The following is a 19971-nucleotide window of genomic DNA, read 5'->3' on the forward strand; positions in this document are numbered from 1 at the left end:
AATCCTCCTCTCCTGCCGGAGCCGGATTTTTCTTTGTGTCCAAAAAAGATGGCTCCCTACGTCCTTGCATTGACTACCGCGGTCTTAATAAAATCACGGTTAAGAACCGCTACCCCTTACCCCTCATCTCTGAACTCTTTGATCGCCTCCAAGGTGCCCACATCTTCACTAAATTGGACTTAAGAGGCGCCTATAACCTCATCCGCATCAGAGAGGGGGACGAGTGGAAAACGGCATTTAACACCAGAGATGGACACTTTGAGTATCTGGTCATGCCCTTTGGACTGTGCAACGCCCCTGCCGTCTTCCAAGACTTTGTCAATGAAATTTTTCGTGATCTGTTATACTCCTGTGTTGTTGTATATCTGGACGATATCCTAATTTTTTCTGCCAATCTAGAAGAACACCGCCAGCATGTCCGTATGGTTCTTCAGAGACTTCGTGACAACCAACTCTATGCCAAAATTGAGAAATGTCTGTTTGAATGCCAATCTCTTCCTTTTCTAGGATATTTGGTCTCTGGCCAGGGACTACAGATGGATCCAGACAAACTCTCTGCCGTCTTAGATTGGCCACGCCCCTCCGGACTCCGTGCTATCCAACGCTTTTTGGGGTTCGCCAATTATTACAGGCAATTTATTCCACATTTTTCTACCATTGTGGCTCCTATCGTGGCTTTAACCAAAAAAAATGCTGATCCCAAGTCCTGGCCTCCTCAAGCAGAAGACGCCTTTAAACGACTCAAGTCTGCCTTTTCTTCGGCTCCCGTCCTCTCCAGACCTGACCCTTCCAAACCCTTCCTATTGGAGGTTGATGCCTCCTCAGTGGGAGCTGGAGCTGTTCTTCTACAAAAAAATTCTTCCGGGCATGCTGTCACTTGTGGTTTTTTCTCTAGGACCTTCTCTCCAGCGGAGAGGAACTACTCCATCGGGGATCGAGAGCTTCTAGCCATTAAATTAGCACTTGAGGAATGGAGGCATCTGCTGGAGGGATCAAGTTCTCCTGTTATTATCTACACCGACCACAAGAACCTCTCCTACCTCCAGTCTGCCCAACGGCTGAATCCTCGCCAGGCCCGGTGGTCTCTGTTCTTTGCCCGATTTAATTTTGAGATTCACTTTCGTCCTGCCGATAAGAACATTAGGGCCGATGCTCTCTCTCGTTCCTCGGATGCCTCAGAAGTTGAACTCTCTCCGCAACACATCATTCCACCTGACTGCCTGATCTCCACTTCTCCTGCCTCCATCAGGCAGACTCCTCCAGGAAAGACCTTTGTTTCTCCTCGCCAACGCCTCGGAATCCTCAAATGGGGTCACTCCTCCCATCTCGCAGGTCATGCGGGTATCAAGAAATCTGTGCAACTCATCTCCCGCTTCTATTGGTGGCCGACTCTGGAGACGGATGTTGTGGACTTTGTGCGAGCCTGCACTATCTGTGCCCGGGATAAGACTCCTCGCCAGAAGCCCGCTGGTTTTCTTCATCCTCTGCCTGTCCCTGAACAGCCTTGGTCTCTGATTGGTATGGATTTTATTACTGATTTACCCCCTTCCTGTGGCAACACTGTTATTTGGGTGGTCGTTGATCGATTCTCCAAAATGGCACATTTCATCCCTCTTCCTGGTCTTCCTTCTGCGCCTCAGTTGGCTAAACAATTTTTTGTACACATTTTTCGTCTTCACGGGTTGCCTACGCAGATTGTCTCGGATAGAGGCGTCCAATTCGTGTCTAAATTCTGGAGGGCTCTCTGTAAACAACTCAAGATTAAATTACATTTTTCTTCTGCATATCATCCCCAGTCCAATGGACAAGTAGAAAGGATTAACCAGATCTTGGGTGATTATTTGCGACATTTTGTTTCCTCCCGCCAGGATGACTGGGCAGATCTCCTCCCATGGGCCGAATTCTCGTATAACTTCAGGGTCTCTGAGTCTTCCTCCAAATCCCCATTTTTCGTGGTGTACGGCCGTCACCCTCTTCCCCCCCTCCCTACTCCCTTGCCCTCTGGTCTGCCCGCTGTGGATGAAATTTCTCGTGACCTTTCCATCATATGAAGAGAGATCCTGGGAACCTGAGGACAACATCCTAGACAAAAGTCTGCTCCTCAGGTTCTCAGGCTCTAAGAAGAGGGGGAGACCCAAGGGGGGGGGTACTGTTACCCCGAGCGCTCCGGGTCCCCGCTCCTCCCCGGAGCGCTCGCTTCACTCTCCCCGCGGCAGCGCTCCGGTCACGTCCTCTGACCCGGGGCGCTGCGATTCCGCTGCCAGCCGGGATGCGATTCGCGATGCGGGTAGCGCCCGCTCGCGATGCGCACCCCGGCTCCCCTACCTGACTCGCTCTCCGTCTGTTCTGTCCCGGCGCGCGCGGCCCCGCTCCCTAGGGCGCGCGCGCGCCGGGTCTCTGCGATTTAAAGGGCCACTGCGCCGCTGATTGGCGCAGTGGTCCCAATTAGTGTGTTCACCTGTGCACTTCCCTATATCACCTCACTTCCCCTGCACTCCCTTGCCGGATCTTGTTGCCTTAGTGCCAGTGAAAGCGTTCCTTGTGTGTTCCTTGCCTGTGTTTCCAGACCTTCTGCCGTTGCCCCTGACTACGATCCTTGCTGCCTGCCCCGACCTTCTGCTACGTCCGACCTTGCTTTTGCCTACTCCCTTGTAACGCGCCTATCTTCAGCAGCCAGAGAGTTGAGCCGTTGCTAGTGGATACGACCTGGTCACTACCGCCGCAGCAAGACCATCCCGCTTTGCGGCGGGCTCTGGTGAAAACCAGTAGTGGCTTAGAACCGGTCCACTAGCACGGTCCACGCCAATCCCTCTCTGGCACAGAGGATCCACTACCTGCCAGCCGGCATCGTGACAGTAGGCCAGAATGTCAGTCCATGTTGGAGCAGGTTTAGATACAGTCTAAAGTATAGATCTCAAAGTCTGTGCACAGAATTTAGCAAGGGCCTCGCACCTTCTGATGCATCAGGTAGGTGCACAATAGCATAGCCTAACCCTCTGTACTTTGGTCTATATTGATGCGGGACATAGACAGCCAGCTGATGACCAATCCATTAGTGCAATGGATGGCTGGAAGCATTTGTCTTTGCCTTTGCAATACCACAGAAGCAATGCATGGTCAATGTACAGCAATGACACACCTGTGTGAACAGCCAGGAGACCCCCCCCCCCCATGTTATGTTACATAGTTACATAGTTAGTACGGTCGAAAAAAGACATATGTCCATCAAGTTCAACCAGGGAATTAAGGGGTAGGGGTGTGGCGCGATATTGGGGAAGGGATGAGATTTTATATTTCTTCATAAGCATTAATCTTATTTTGTCAATTAGGAACATTCAGCACCCACCCGCTATCAAGGCAGCTGCCTATCATGTCATGCCCTACCTGCACAGGTGTGCTGGCTACTCAAATGATCCAATTAAGGAGGCCATTTAGTCAGCAGCAGCAGAAGTCCTGTGCCTGGACGCTCCAACAGCGGCCAGACACAAGCAGAAGCAGAAGCAGCAGAAGCAGCAGCAGCACCACCTTTTGTTTTTTGGCTGCAGCAGCAGCAAGGCCCACAGGGCTGGCTAGCTGGCTAGCCAGCAAGCAGGTAGCAATGAAAGTAGGAATCTTTCTTTTTAACCCTGTAAGGGGGTGGTGCACTGTACCCGAAGATACTGCCATATCGGGTCAATGCATAGGGCGACGGAAGCAAGCTTCGAAATCGGCCCCCGTTCTCAAAAATCCATTTAATATATGGTCCCCAGATAGGGGACGTATCAGATATTAAACTGAAAAGAACAGATACTACACTTGATCTTAGCCAAAAGGCCGAGAAGCGATAACCGTGAAAGGGGCGGGCCCAACAAGGTGCCCTTCATGGGCACTATCACTGCTTGCTGTCAGGGAGGCTGCCAGACAATTTTCCATGCACACTCTGGGCTGGGGGGCAGTCAACCACCAGTACACACAGCAGAACCTAAACCCATACCATTATTGCTAAGCAGCAAGACAGGGGCCCATTGCACTCCCACGGGGCCTTTTTAAATGCAATCCATAACCCGGATTTGCCAGGAACCCTTCTTACTCCTCCTACTTGCATGTGACACTGGGCTTAGGATCTGCATAGGAAACACACACACAAGCACACACCTACCTTTGTTGCCTGCAGATGCCTCCTTGGCTGTCCCCAAACGGTATCAAACCAACACCCACGGGAAGCTGTAAGCATAGAGGACATGCCTGCACCCCATTGGACTTACCTGTGTGGGTTAAACCCGGGTTATTTGACAACCTATGGCGGTGATGGTTCTGCTCAGGCAGAGCAGTGCTGATGCTCCTCATAAAGCTGTCGCTGCTGTGAAGGTTCTAGGTGACATCACAAATCCCTATGGTTACATACACAACAAAGCTGGGTTGTTGTTGTTTACACTCTGCAAGGCCTGTGGAAGTGAGTGACATCATAGCACTGTAGTTCTGAGGGTTCTAGATGGATGCAACAATCTCCTGTTGCTTCTATGAAGGCCATAATAGACGACATCACCAAACAGCTCCATAGTCACATACACAGCAAAGGAGAGATGTTGTTTACACCTAGTGATGTCAGTGGTATTGAGTGACATCACAGCACAGTGCTAAGGCTCCTGGGCCTGGACACAGCAGCGGCTGCAATATCTCAACGGAGAATACGTTTATATATATGTGTGTGTGTGCGCGTATATATATATATATATATATATATATATATATATATATATATATATATTTCTCCGCCGAAATCACTTTTAAACCCATTTCCACCTTTTTTTCCCTTCTCTTCCTCTTACTTTTTTTTCACGTTTTTTTACGTTTTTCTCCTTTTCGCCTCTTTTCTGGGCGTATTATTCTTCTTTTTCTTCTTTTTTTTCGTCTAATGCATACCCCATCAGTGCAGCAATGCTTATTCAATACCGCCAGCAGATGGAGACACTGGGGGATAATTTTCTAAGGATTTATACTGATTTTTCCTGTCTGAATTTGTCGCACAGAAAGTTGCAGGCCAAATATGTGTGACATTTCTGCGACTTTAGCTTCTAGAGCATTTTTACAACATTATACATAGGTGCTGAATACATAAAAAGCGACTGTTCAGCGACAGACAAGTCGCATCGGCTGAAAGTAGGCCAGAATGTCAGTCCATGTTGGAGCAGGTTTAGATACAGTCTAAAGTATAGATCTCAAAGTCTGTGCACAGAATTTAGCAAGGGCCTCGCACCTTCTGATGCATCAGGTAGGTGCACAATAGCATAGCCTAACCCTCTGTACTTTGGTCTATATTGATGCGGGACATAGACAGCCAGCTGATGACCAATCCATTAGTGCAATGGATGGCTGGAAGCATTTGTCTTTGCCTTTGCAATACCACAGAAGCAATGCATGGTCAATGTACAGCAATGACACACCTGTGTGAACAGCCAGGAGACCCCCCCCCCCCATGTTATGTTACATAGTTACATAGTTAGTACGGTCGAAAAAAGACATATGTCCATCAAGTTCAACCAGGGAATTAAGGGGTAGGGGTGTGGCGCGATATTGGGGAAGGGATGAGATTTTATATTTCTTCATAAGCATTAATCTTATTTTGTCAATTAGGAACATTCAGCACCCACCCGCTATCAAGGCAGCTGCCTATCATGTCATGCCCTACCTGCACAGGTGTGCTGGCTACTCAAATGATCCAATTAAGGAGGCCATTTAGTCAGCAGCAGCAGAAGTCCTGTGCCTGGACGCTCCAACAGCGGCCAGACACAAGCAGAAGCAGAAGCAGCAGACGCAGAAGCAGCAGAAGCAGCAGCAGCACCACCTTTTGTTTTTTGGCTGCAGCAGCAGCAAGGCCCACAGGGCTGGCTAGCTGGCTAGCCAGCAAGCAGGTAGCAATGAAAGTAGGAATCTTTCTTTTTAACCCTGTAAGGGGGTGGTGCACTGTACCCGAAGATACTGCCATATCGGGTCAATGCATAGGGCGACGGAAGCAAGCTTCGAAATCGGCCCCCGTTCTCAAAAATCCATTTAATATATGGTCCCCAGATAGGGGACGTATCAGATATTAAACTGATAAGAACAGATACTACACTTGATCTTAGCCAAAAGGCCGAGAAGCGATAACCGTGAAAGGGGCGGGCCCAACAAGGTGCCCTTCATGGGCACTATCACTGCTTGCTGTCAGGGAGGCTGCCAGACAATTTTCCATGCACACTCTGGGCTGGGGGGCAGTCAACCACCAGTACACACAGCAGAACCTAAACCCATACCATTATTGCTAAGCAGCAAGACAGGGGCCCATTGCACTCCCACTGGGCCTTTTTAAATGCAATCCATAACCCGGATTTGCCAGGAACCCTTCTTACTCCTCCTACTTGCATGTGACACTGGGCTTAGGATCTGCATAGGAAACACACACACAAGCACACACCTACCTTTGTTGCCTGCAGATGCCTCCTTGGCTGTCCCCAAACGGTATCAAACCAACACCCACGGGAAGCTGTAAGCATAGAGGACATGCCTGCACCCCATTGGACTTACCTGTGTGGGTTAAACCCGGGTTATTTGACAACCTATGGCGGTGATGGTTCTGCTCAGGCAGAGCAGTGCTGATGCTCCTCATAAAGCTGTCGCTGCTGTGAAGGTTCTAGGTGACATCACAAATCCCTATGGTTACATACACAACAAAGCTGGGTTGTTGTTGTTTACACTCTGCAAGGCCTGTGGAAGTGAGTGACATCATAGCACTGTAGTTCTGAGGGTTCTAGATGGATGCAACAATCTCCTGTTGCTTCTATGAAGGCCATAATAGACGACATCACCAAACAGCTCCATAGTCACATACACAGCAAAGGAGAGATGTTGTTTACACCTAGTGATGTCAGTGGTATTGAGTGACATCACAGCACAGTGCTAAGGCTCCTGGGCCTGGACACAGCAGCGGCTGCAATATCTCAACGGAGAATACGTTTATATATATGTGTGTGTGTGCGCGTATATATATATATATATATATATATATATATATTTCTCCGCCGAAATCACTTTTAAACCCATTTCCACCTTTTTTTCCCTTCTCTTCCTCTTACTTTTTTTTCACGTTTTTTTACGTTTTTCTCCTTTTCGCCTCTTTTCTGGGCGTATTATTCTTCTTTTTCTTCTTTTTTTTCGTCTAATGCATACCCCATCAGTGCAGCAATGCTTATTCAATACCGCCAGCAGATGGAGACACTGGGGGATAATTTTCTAAGGATTTATACTGATTTTTCCTGTCTGAATTTGTCGCACAGAAAGTTGCAGGCCAAATATGTGTGACATTTCTGCGACTTTAGCTTCTAGAGCATTTTTACAACATTATACATAGGTGCTGAATACATAAAAAGCGACTGTTCAGCGACAGACAAGTCGCATCGGCTGAAAGTAGGCCAGAATGTCAGTCCATGTTGGAGCAGGTTTAGATACAGTCTAAAGTATAGATCTCAAAGTCTGTGCACAGAATTTAGCAAGGGCCTCGCACCTTCTGATGCATCAGGTAGGTGCACAATAGCATAGCCTAACCCTCTGTACTTTGGTCTATATTGATGCGGGACATAGACAGCCAGCTGATGACCAATCCATTAGTGCAATGGATGGCTGGAAGCATTTGTCTTTGCCTTTGCAATACCACAGAAGCAATGCATGGTCAATGTACAGCAATGACACACCTGTGTGAACAGCCAGGAGACCCCCCCCCCCCCCCATGTTATGTTACATAGTTACATAGTTAGTACGGTCGAAAAAAGACATATGTCCATCAAGTTCAACCAGGGAATTAAGGGGTAGGGGTGTGGCGCGATATTGGGGAAGGGATGAGATTTTATATTTCTTCATAAGCATTAATCTTATTTTGTTAATTAGGAACATTCAGCACCCACCCGCTATCAAGGCAGCTGCCTATCATGTCATGCCCTACCTGCACAGGTGTGCTGGCTACTCAAATGATCCAATTAAGGAGGCCATTTAGTCAGCAGCAGCAGAAGTCCTGTGCCTGGACGCTCCAACAGCGGCCAGACACAAGCAGAAGCAGAAGCAGCAGAAGCAGCAGCAGCACCACCTTTTGTTTTTTGGCTGCAGCAGCAGCAAGGCCCACAGGGCTGGCTAGCTGGCTAGCCAGCAAGCAGGTAGCAATGAAAGTAGGAATCTTTCTTTTTAACCCTGTAAGGGGGTGGTGCACTGTACCCGAAGATACTGCCATATCGGGTCAATGCATAGGGCGACGGAAGCAAGCTTCGAAATCGGCCCCCGTTCTCAAAAATCCATTTAATATATGGTCCCCAGATAGGGGACGTATCAGATATTAAACTGATAAGAACAGATACTACACTTGATCTTAGCCAAAAGGCCGAGAAGCGATAACCGTGAAAGGGGCGGGCCCAACAAGGTGCCCTTCATGGGCACTATCACTGCTTGCTGTCAGGGAGGCTGCCAGACAATTTTCCATGCACACTCTGGGCTGGGGGGCAGTCAACCACCAGTACACACAGCAGAACCTAAACCCATACCATTATTGCTAAGCAGCAAGACAGGGGCCCATTGCACTCCCACGGGGCCTTTTTAAATGCAATCCATAACCCGGATTTGCCAGGAACCCTTCTTACTCCTCCTACTTGCATGTGACACTGGGCTTAGGATCTGCATAGGAAACACACACACAAGCACACACCTACCTTTGTTGCCTGCAGATGCCTCCTTGGCTGTCCCCAAACGGTATCAAACCAACACCCACGGGAAGCTGTAAGCATAGAGGACATGCCTGCACCCCATTGGACTTACCTGTGTGGGTTAAACCCGGGTTATTTGACAACCTATGGCGGTGATGGTTCTGCTCAGGCAGAGCAGTGCTGATGCTCCTCATAAAGCTGTCGCTGCTGTGAAGGTTCTAGGTGACATCACAAATCCCTATGGTTACATACACAACAAAGCTGGGTTGTTGTTGTTTACACTCTGCAAGGCCTGTGGAAGTGAGTGACATCATAGCACTGTAGTTCTGAGGGTTCTAGATGGATGCAACAATCTCCTGTTGCTTCTATGAAGGCCATAATAGACGACATCACCAAACAGCTCCATAGTCACATACACAGCAAAGGAGAGATGTTGTTTACACCTAGTGATGTCAGTGGTATTGAGTGACATCACAGCACAGTGCTAAGGCTCCTGGGCCTGGACACAGCAGCGGCTGCAATATCTCAACGGAGAATACGTTTATATATATGTGTGTGTGTGCGCGTATATATATATATATATATATATATATATATATATTTCTCCGCCGAAATCACTTTTAAACCCATTTCCACCTTTTTTTCCCTTCTCTTCCTCTTACTTTTTTTTCACGTTTTTTTACGTTTTTCTCCTTTTCGCCTCTTTTCTGGGCGTATTATTCTTCTTTTTCTTCTTTTTTTTCGTCTAATGCATACCCCATCAGTGCAGCAATGCTTATTCAATACCGCCAGCAGATGGAGACACTGGGGGATAATTTTCTAAGGATTTATACTGATTTTTCCTGTCTGAATTTGTCGCACAGAAAGTTGCAGGCCAAATATGTGTGACATTTCTGCGACTTTAGCTTCTAGAGCATTTTTACAACATTATACATAGGTGCTGAATACATAAAAAGCGACTGTTCAGCGACAGACAAGTCGCATCGGCTGAAAGTAGGCCAGAATGTCAGTCCATGTTGGAGCAGGTTTAGATACAGTCTAAAGTATAGATCTCAAAGTCTGTGCACAGAATTTAGCAAGGGCCTCGCACCTTCTGATGCATCAGGTAGGTGCACAATAGCATAGCCTAACCCTCTGTACTTTGGTCTATATTGATGCGGGACATAGACAGCCAGCTGATGACCAATCCATTAGTGCAATGGATTGCTGGAAGCATTTGTCTTTGCCTTTGCAATACCACAGAAGCAATGCATGGTCAATGTACAGCAATGACACACCTGTGTGAACAGCCAGGAGACCCCCCCCCCCCATGTTATGTTACATAGTTACATAGTTAGTACGGTCGAAAAAAGACATATGTCCATCAAGTTCAACCAGGGAATTAAGGGGTAGGGGTGTGGCGCGATATTGGGGAAGGGATGAGATTTTATATTTCTTCATAAGCATTAATCTTATTTTGTCAATTAGGAACATTCAGCACCCACCCGCTATCAAGGCAGCTGCCTATCATGTCATGCCCTACCTGCACAGGTGTGCTGGCTACTCAAATGATCCAATTAAGGAGGCCATTTAGTCAGCAGCAGCAGAAGTCCTGTGCCTGGACGCTCCAACAGCGGCCAGACACAAGCAGAAGCAGAAGCAGCAGAAGCAGCAGCAGCACCACCTTTTGTTTTTTGGCTGCAGCAGCAGCAAGGCCCACAGGGCTGGCTAGCTGGCTAGCCAGCAAGCAGGTAGCAATGAAAGTAGGAATCTTTCTTTTTAACCCTGTAAGGGGGTGGTGCACTGTACCCGAAGATACTGCCATATCGGGTCAATGCATAGGGTGACGGAAGCAAGCTTCGAAATCGGCCCCCGTTCTCAAAAATCCATTTAATATATGGTCCCCAGATAGGGGACGTATCAGATATTAAACTGATAAGAACAGATACTACACTTGATCTTAGCCAAAAGGCCGAGAAGCGATAACCGTGAAAGGGGCGGGCCCAACAAGGTGCCCTTCATGGGCACTATCACTGCTTGCTGTCAGGGAGGCTGCCAGACAATTTTCCATGCACACTCTGGGCTGGGGGGCAGTCAACCACCAGTACACACAGCAGAACCTAAACCCATACCATTATTGCTAAGCAGCAAGACAGGGGCCCATTGCACTCCCACGGGGCCTTTTTAAATGCAATCCATAACCCGGATTTGCCAGGAACCCTTCTTACTCCTCCTACTTGCATGTGACACTGGGCTTAGGATCTGCATAGGAAACACACACACAAGCACACACCTACCTTTGTTGCCTGCAGATGCCTCCTTGGCTGTCCCCAAACGGTATCAAACCAACACCCACGGGAAGCTGTAAGCATAGAGGACATGCCTGCACCCCATTGGACTTACCTGTGTGGGTTAAACCCGGGTTATTTGACAACCTATGGCGGTGATGGTTCTGCTCAGGCAGAGCAGTGCTGATGCTCCTCATAAAGCTGTCGCTGCTGTGAAGGTTCTAGGTGACATCACAAATCCCTATGGTTACATACACAACAAAGCTGGGTTGTTGTTGTTTACACTCTGCAAGGCCTGTGGAAGTGAGTGACATCATAGCACTGTAGTTCTGAGGGTTCTAGATGGATGCAACAATCTCCTGTTGCTTCTATGAAGGCCATAATAGACGACATCACCAAACAGCTCCATAGTCACATACACAGCAAAGGAGAGATGTTGTTTACACCTAGTGATGTCAGTGGTATTGAGTGACATCACAGCACAGTGCTAAGGCTCCTGGGCCTGGACACAGCAGCGGCTGCAATATCTCAACGGAGAATACGTTTATATATATGTGTGTGTGTGCGCGTATATATATATATATATATATATATATATATATTTCTCCGCCGAAATCACTTTTAAACCCATTTCCACCTTTTTTTCCCTTCTCTTCCTCTTACTTTTTTTTCACGTTTTTTTACGTTTTTCTCCTTTTCGCCTCTTTTCTGGGCGTATTATTCTTCTTTTTCTTCTTTTTTTTCGTCTAATGCATACCCCATCAGTGCAGCAATGCTTATTCAATACCGCCAGCAGATGGAGACACTGGGGGATAATTTTCTAAGGATTTATACTGATTTTTCCTGTCTGAATTTGTCGCACAGAAAGTTGCAGGCCAAATATGTGTGACATTTCTGCGACTTTAGCTTCTAGAGCATTTTTACAACATTATACATAGGTGCTGAATACATAAAAAGCGACTGTTCAGCGACAGACAAGTCGCATCGGCTGAAAGTAGGCCAGAATGTCAGTCCATGTTGGAGCAGGTTTAGATACAGTCTAAAGTATAGATCTCAAAGTCTGTGCACAGAATTTAGCAAGGGCCTCGCACCTTCTGATGCATCAGGTAGGTGCACAATAGCATAGCCTAACCCTCTGTACTTTGGTCTATATTGATGCGGGACATAGACAGCCAGCTGATGACCAATCCATTAGTGCAATGGATGGCTGGAAGCATTTGTCTTTGCCTTTGCAATACCACAGAAGCAATGCATGGTCAATGTACAGCAATGACACACCTGTGTGAACAGCCAGGAGACCCCCCCCCCCCCCCCCCATGTTATGTTACATAGTTACATAGTTAGTACGGTCGAAAAAAGACATATGTCCATCATGTTCAACCAGGGAATTAAGGGGTAGGGGTGTGGCGCGATATTGGGGAAGGGATGAGATTTTATATTTCTTCATAAGCATTAATCTTATTTTGTCAATTAGGAACATTCAGCACCCACCCGCTATCAAGGCAGCTGCCTATCATGTCATGCCCTACCTGCACAGGTGTGCTGGCTACTCAAATGATCCAATTAAGGAGGCCATTTAGTCAGCAGCAGCAGAAGTCCTGTGCCTGGACGCTCCAACAGCGGCCAGACACAAGCAGAAGCAGAAGCAGCAGAAGCAGCACCTTTTGTTTTTTGGCTGCAGCAGCAGCAAGGCCCACAGGGCTGGCTAGCTGGCTAGCCAGCAAGCAGGTAGCAATGAAAGTAGGAATCTTTCTTTTTAACCCTGTAAGGGGGTGGTGCACTGTACCCGAAGATACTGCCATATCGGGTCAATGCATAGGGCGACGGAAGCAAGCTTCGAAATCGGCCCCCGTTCTCAAAAATCCATTTAATATATGGTCCCCAGATAGGGGACGTATCAGATATTAAACTGATAAGAACAGATACTACACTTGATCTTAGCCAAAAGGCCGAGAAGCGATAACCGTGAAAGGGGCGGGCCCAACAAGGTGCCCTTCATGGGCACTATCACTGCTTGCTGTCAGGGAGGCTGCCAGACAATTTTCCATGCACACTCTGGGCTGGGGGGCAGTCAACCACCAGTACACACAGCAGAACCTAAACCCATACCATTATTGCTAAGCAGCAAGACAGGGGCCCATTGCACTCCCACGGGGCCTTTTTAAATGCAATCCATAACCCGGATTTGCCAGGAACCCTTCTTACTCCTCCTACTTGCATGTGACACTGGGCTTAGGATCTGCATAGGAAACACACACACAAGCACACACCTACCTTTGTTGCCTGCAGATGCCTCCTTGGCTGTCCCCAAACGGTATCAAACCAACACCCACGGGAAGCTGTAAGCATAGAGGACATGCCTGCACCCCATTGGACTTACCTGTGTGGGTTAAACCCGGGTTATTTGACAACCTATGGCGGTGATGGTTCTGCTCAGGCAGAGCAGTGCTGATGCTCCTCATAAAGCTGTCGCTGCTGTGAAGGTTCTAGGTGACATCACAAATCCCTATGGTTACATACACAACAAAGCTGGGTTGTTGTTGTTTACACTCTGCAAGGCCTGTGGAAGTGAGTGACATCATAGCACTGTAGTTCTGAGGGTTCTAGATGGATGCAACAATCTCCTGTTGCTTCTATGAAGGCCATAATAGACGACATCACCAAACAGCTCCATAGTCACATACACAGCAAAGGAGAGATGTTGTTTACACCTAGTGATGTCAGTGGTATTGAGTGACATCACAGCACAGTGCTAAGGCTCCTGGGCCTGGACACAGCAGCGGCTGCAATATCTCAACGGAGAATACGTTTATATATATGTGTGTGTGTGCGCGTATATATATATATATATATATATATATATATATATATATATATATATTCTCCGCCGAAATCACTTTTAAACCCATTTCCACCTTTTTTTCCCTTCTCTTCCTCTTACTTTTTTTTCACGTTTTTTTACGTTTTTCTCCTTTTCGCCTCTTTTCTGGGCGTATTATTCTTCTTTTTCTTCTTTTTTTTCGTCTAATGCATACCCCATCAGTGCAGCAATGCTTATTCAATACCGCCAGCAGATGGAGACACTGGGGGATAATTTTCTAAGGATTTATACTGATTTTTCCTGTCTGAATTTGTCGCACAGAAAGTTGCAGGCCAAATATGTGTGACATTTCTGCGACTTTAGCTTCTAGAGCATTTTTACAACATTATACATAGGTGCTGAATACATAAAAAGCGACTGTTCAGCGACAGACAAGTCGCATCGGCTGAAAGTAGGCCAGAATGTCAGTCCATGTTGGAGCAGGTTTAGATACAGTCTAAAGTATAGATCTCAAAGTCTGTGCACAGAATTTAGCAAGGGCCTCGCACCTTCTGATGCATCAGGTAGGTGCACAATAGCATAGCCTAACCCTCTGTACTTTGGTCTATATTGATGCGGGACATAGACAGCCAGCTGATGACCAATCCATTAGTGCAATGGATGGCTGGAAGCATTTGTCTTTGCCTTTGCAATACCACAGAAGCAATGCATGGTCAATGTACAGCAATGACACACCTGTGTGAACAGCCAGGAGACCCCCCCCCCCCATGTTATGTTACATAGTTACATAGTTAGTACGGTCGAAAAAAGACATATGTCCATCAAGTTCAACCAGGGAATTAAGGGGTAGGGGTGTGGCGCGATATTGGGGAAGGGATGAGATTTTATATTTCTTCATAAGCATTAATCTTATTTTGTCAATTAGGAACATTCAGCACCCACCCGCTATCAAGGCAGCTGCCTATCATGTCATGCCCTACCTGCACAGGTGTGCTGGCTACTCAAATGATCCAATTAAGGAGGCCATTTAGTCAGCAGCAGCAGAAGTCCTGTGCCTGGACGCTCCAACAGCGGCCAGACACAAGCAGAAATAAAGACAAAAAAGACAACCGGGAGGCAGCGCCTCGTGTATTACCCTTGGCAGGTGAGGGAACCAAAAAGTATGCTGAATGTACACCCAGGACTTAAGTCAGGGTGGCCGCTCACCTTAAAGTAGAAGAATTGCGCATATCACCCCTTGATTGGGGTACCAGATAGAGTTGGATGAGCTGCCGAGCCTGATGGTCACAGGAGCGTGTCAACGCCCTGTAGAAACTGGAATACTTGTGAGAAAAAAGACCAATGGATCCAGGCGCTGCTCTATCCAGGTATACACAGGATGCAGGTAAGTGTTCTTAATCAAGCAATTTTATTGAACACAAAACAACAAAAGGATCATGACGCGTTTCGGGGTAAATTCCCCTTCCTCAGATGATCTAGGTGCTGCTACAACAAGCACCCTTTATATAATGGCAAGGTGGAGGAGGTACAGGTCAGGAAGGGGTGGGCTGAATGTGATGTCACATCCAGTCCACTTACAAAAAACTTAATTTACATGTAGAAACAGCAGAAAATAATTATTGTCTAAAACATACAGGTGTGCGTTCGATTATGATAATATAACGCAATATAAACAGTACTAAGTGATATAACATGGGTGGAATCGGCAATGTGACAAACACATGCGGGAGCTCTGACGAGGTAAACAACATAGCCATGTGGCTGAAAATAAACATAAACAATGGCATCGGTCTACTGTAAGGCGCTCCACTCGCAGCACGCACCGGCATAGCAGTGACAGGAGTATCCACGGACGCGTTGCCAAGCAGACGTCTCTGAACGGAAAACAACCAATCACAGTCCACAGGGCGCGGCTTGCAGCGGAGCGCCCAACATAGTGAGTAAACAACATAGGGAACAACACCATCTATGGAAGAAAAAGGTAAAATAAATACAAAAATAAATAAATGAAATGAAGGCAAGAGATATAAGTAATCCACAATATCCCATGTTAAAGGGTGGGAATAAAAAAAAAAAAAAAAAAAAAATTAAAAAAAAATTAAAAAAATAATAATAATAAAAAAAAAAAACGCCTTAGGATGTCCATATCGGGCGTTTCTAACAGCAACAACCACAAACTAAAATGTACCTTCTGAACACACATAATAAATTATTTAACACGCCAGAATAAATTAATTGATAGAAAATAATTAATAAAAAATGCGATGATCCCTATAAACAGTACATGATTACATAAAAAATGAATTGATATATATAAATACACAAAATAAATGTACATTAAAATACTAATAAAATTAAGTCTGGATCTTAATAATAAAATAGTATAAATAAGGAGTCAACGCTGTGACAGCTACTAACAAAATGTGATGATAAATACTTAGACAAAAGGCGTCCCCATCCAGTATGTCTACACAATCATATACCCATATCTAAAAGATTTAAAAAAATAAAAAAATAAAAATAAAAAAAAAAAAAATATAAAAAAATAAAAAAATAAAATAATGATAATTAATGGAAAAATAAAGCTATTAAGATGTTATAACCGCTGAATGTTGCAATATCACAAGGCAGTCTCCACCAACTCATTCAAACCAGACGGTACAAGGGTACGGAGTTTAAAGATCCAGAAATTCTCTCTCCTTCTCAATAAGCTGAATCTCTGGGAATTATCAAGTGCAATATTTTCTATAGCCTGAAGTTTCATGCAACTGAAATCAGACTGATGGTGGGTCAGCAGATGCCGAGATACACTATGCAAGGTGAACCCTAAATTTGCATTGCTACGATGTTTGTTGATCCTCTCCCTGAGGCATTGGGTAGTACGACCCACGTACTGTAGGCCACATGGACACTCAAGGAGATAAACAACAAACCGTGTGGAGCAATTAATGAATGTTTTAGTTTTAAAACTTTCATGGGAGACAGTGGAAACAAATGTTTTACTGCGACTCACAATTGAGTCGCAGCACTTACATCTGTTGTGTCCACATTTAAACGTCCCAACTGTGGTTAAAAAGGTCTCTGAAACCTTCTTGGGTGCCTTTAGTCTACTTGGCGCTAAAATATTCTTTAAAGTGCGGCCTCTTCTGAAAGTGATGCCAGGCTTAGGTGGTAGTAATGAATTCAAAAAAGGATCCTTACATAAAACATGCCAATGTGTATTAAAAATGTTCCTAATGGCCTGATGGTCCTGATTAAAAGTAGTAATAAAGTTGCCCGCCCAATCGGGTACAGTTTTTTGTTCCGTATGCTCAGTTATATCTTTTGGAACAAGACACTCTTTTTGGGTTAGGGGTCTGGCTCTATCAAGTGACGCTTTAACCAGTTTCCTTGGATATCTTTTAGCAGCAAATCTTGCTTCTAGTGTTTTACTTTGCTTATCAAAGTCGCTCTGAAGGGTACAGTTTCTACGGATCCTTTTAAACTGTCCGAAAGGGATATTAGTCAGCCATTTTTTAAAATGGGCACTACCAAAATCTAAGTAACTATTACTATCTACCGCTTTAAAGTGCGTCTTAGTGTGCAGTTTTTTGGACTCATCATGAAAGACTACCACATCTAGGAATTCTGCATGGTTATTGTAAACAGACTGCGTAAAATTAAGGCCCCATTGATTTAAATTAAGATCCGTTAAAAATCTATTGAGCTCCAAACTACCACCATCCCAGATAAAAAAAATATCATCAATATACCTTTTAAACAAATGACAATGTACAAAAAGGGGATGGGTATATATGACCGTCTCCTCAAAAAGCCCCACAAATAGATTCGCAAAACTGGGCGCCATCTTAGAACCCATAGCGGTACCCGTGTCTTGCGAGTAGATTTGTTTTTGAAACTCGAAGTAATTGTGTTTTAAAATGAACATCAGGCTTTCCAATACAAACTCTCTCTGGACATCAGGCATGTTAAGATCTCGTAATAAAAACTGTTTGACAGCGTTTACTCCTAATTCATGGTCAATCACCGTATACAAAGAAGAAACATCCATGGTGACCAAAAGAAAATGGTCTTCCCATGTTGTATCAACCACACTGTTAATAAATTGAGCTGTGTCTTTTAGAAAGGATTTTAAGCCTATCACATGTTTCTGGAGTAATAAATCCACATAGTGTGACAAATTCGCGGTCAGGGAATTAATCCCTGACACTATCGGACGACCTGGGGGGTTCATGACACACTTGTGGATTTTGGGTAAAAAGTAAAAAAGGGGAAGTGCGGGTTCTGTAACTAGTAGGTAATCTTTTTCTGACTTGGTAAGAACACCTTCCGTATAGCCTTTCATCACCAAAATATGCAACTCTTTCAAATAAATAGTAGTAGGATTAAAAGAAAGGGGTCTATAAAACTTAGTGTCTGATAGTAGTCTGAGTGCTTCTTTAATATAGTTGTCCCGGTCCATGATAACAATTCCCCCCCCCTTATCTGCAGACTTAATAACAATGTTTGCATTGTCCGCCAATTGTTTGATGGCCAAAGCTTCCTTCTGATTGATATTACTGGGCTTTTTCTGGTTGCCTTTAGAGAGACCCTCTAGATCAGTGTTGACCAAAGCAAAGAAGGTCTCAATAAAGCAACCCCTGGCTTGCAGGGGAAAAAAAGTAGATTTAGGGCGAACCCCAGTGCAAATGGGGGGTGGATCCAGGGTCTCAACATAAGTGGTGATGGGGTTATACTCAGAGTTGGTGGGGCCCTCTGTGTCCTTCATAGCAAAAAACCGCTTGATAGTTAACTTCCTAATAAAATTATTAAGATCCATAAATAAATTAAAATTATTGGACTTATCAGTCGGACAGAAAGATAAGCCTTTTCTAAGTACATCTAACTCAATCTCATCCAAGATATATTTAGACAAATTAAAAATGTTCACGGTAGTTACCGTTTCTGTAGTTGGTTGTGATGGTTTGTTCTCTTTTTCTTTTCGTCTCTTACCTCCTCCTCTGCACCCTCTTTTCCTCTGTCTTTTCTTTTTAGACCTAATGGTGGGGCTACATGTACCGTCTCTACTGGCTGGGATTCCAGTGTTTTCAAATTGGGAGGGGTAATGTTCACAATTTGAGGAAGCCCTAAAAAAGCTGTTGTGTTGGCTTGGATGGAGTCATCTAGATCAGGATCCTCATGTATAGTGAGGGCTGAAAGGGAGATATTAGGTCCTGTTGGGGTATAAAACTGGTGTTCTATGACTGAAGTTGAAGTACTGGGTGTGACATGGTGTACCGTAATAAGGGAGTCCTCTAGCAGCGAATTATCGCTGTTATCAAACCTCCCTGTGGGAAGATTGTTGGTCCCGCTTGGTAAAAACTCAAGGAGGTCCAACAAATCCTGTGAAACATTATTGGATACAGAACAATAGCCTACTTGTTCTGTAGATGGCAAAGCACTATCAGTAGTGGATACTAAAGTGGTACTATGTATCACCTCAGGAATTAGAGGTGCTAAATGGTTACTATGAATCACCTCGGGAATTAGAGGTACTGGATGATTAGTTGTAACACAAAGGTTGCCAAGTGACTGTGTATTGGATTTAACTAGACTATTCGCAACATTAATGGGTTGAGATCTAATTGAAGAAATGTTTATATTAGTATTACTATTTTTGTTATGAACATTATTTTTATTATTGACAGTGTTGGACTGAATAACCGGCTTAGTAACATGATTTATTGCTTTTCTTTTGTTAGGGTATTGATTACCCTGATGATTGGAAGCCTTAAAGGTCTGTGGATGTTGATATGTATTCAAATTCTGCTTATTCCGGTTGGAAAGTGATATTTTGCGCTGTCTAGTAAAATTGGGTTTGTGACTGGAAAATGCCGGTGTGTTAGGCAGGCAGGTGTCTGATTGTTGTGCAGAGGATAATTGGTTATCTGTATGTTTTAAATGGGTATGGTTATTTAACCAATAACGGATATTGTTGGACCTATAATCGTCCCTATCTCTATTTAGTTTGCCTATCTTTTTGTGCATAATGTCTACTTCAAACTTATGTACTTTCCTCTTAAAACTAGAGAGCCATGACGCATACTCTGGTAAGTGTTCATACGCTGAAAGTAACAAAATACATGAGTCTATCCTATTTGAAACGTTTTCAACTAAGATGTTACGTTTGTCTCTCAAAAGT

General features: G+C 45.1%; 5 non-coding genes across 5 annotated transcripts; all 5 read right to left on the reverse strand.

The window, feature by feature from the left end:
- Nucleotides 1-3634: 3634 nt before the first annotated feature.
- LOC130306459 (U2 spliceosomal RNA) lies at nucleotides 3635-3825 on the reverse strand. The gene has a single exon (XR_008855810.1). It is a non-coding gene; the product is annotated as a U2 spliceosomal RNA (small nuclear RNA).
- A 2108-nt stretch (nucleotides 3826-5933) lies between these two features.
- On the reverse strand, nucleotides 5934-6124 carry LOC130306433 (U2 spliceosomal RNA). Its single transcript, XR_008855785.1, has one exon. It is a non-coding gene; the product is annotated as a U2 spliceosomal RNA (small nuclear RNA).
- A 2080-nt stretch (nucleotides 6125-8204) lies between these two features.
- Nucleotides 8205-8395, reverse strand: LOC130306434 (U2 spliceosomal RNA). The gene has a single exon (XR_008855786.1). It is a non-coding gene; the product is annotated as a U2 spliceosomal RNA (small nuclear RNA).
- A 2079-nt stretch (nucleotides 8396-10474) lies between these two features.
- Nucleotides 10475-10665, reverse strand: LOC130306456 (U2 spliceosomal RNA). The gene has a single exon (XR_008855807.1). It is a non-coding gene; the product is annotated as a U2 spliceosomal RNA (small nuclear RNA).
- Nucleotides 10666-12739: 2074 nt separating this feature from the next.
- LOC130306435 (U2 spliceosomal RNA) lies at nucleotides 12740-12930 on the reverse strand. The gene has a single exon (XR_008855787.1). It is a non-coding gene; the product is annotated as a U2 spliceosomal RNA (small nuclear RNA).
- Nucleotides 12931-19971: the final 7041 nt, after the last annotated feature.

Source organism: Hyla sarda, unplaced genomic scaffold (genome assembly GCF_029499605.1).
Source record: "Hyla sarda isolate aHylSar1 unplaced genomic scaffold, aHylSar1.hap1 scaffold_1373, whole genome shotgun sequence".
NCBI classification, from domain to species: Eukaryota; Metazoa; Chordata; class Amphibia; order Anura; family Hylidae; genus Hyla; species Hyla sarda.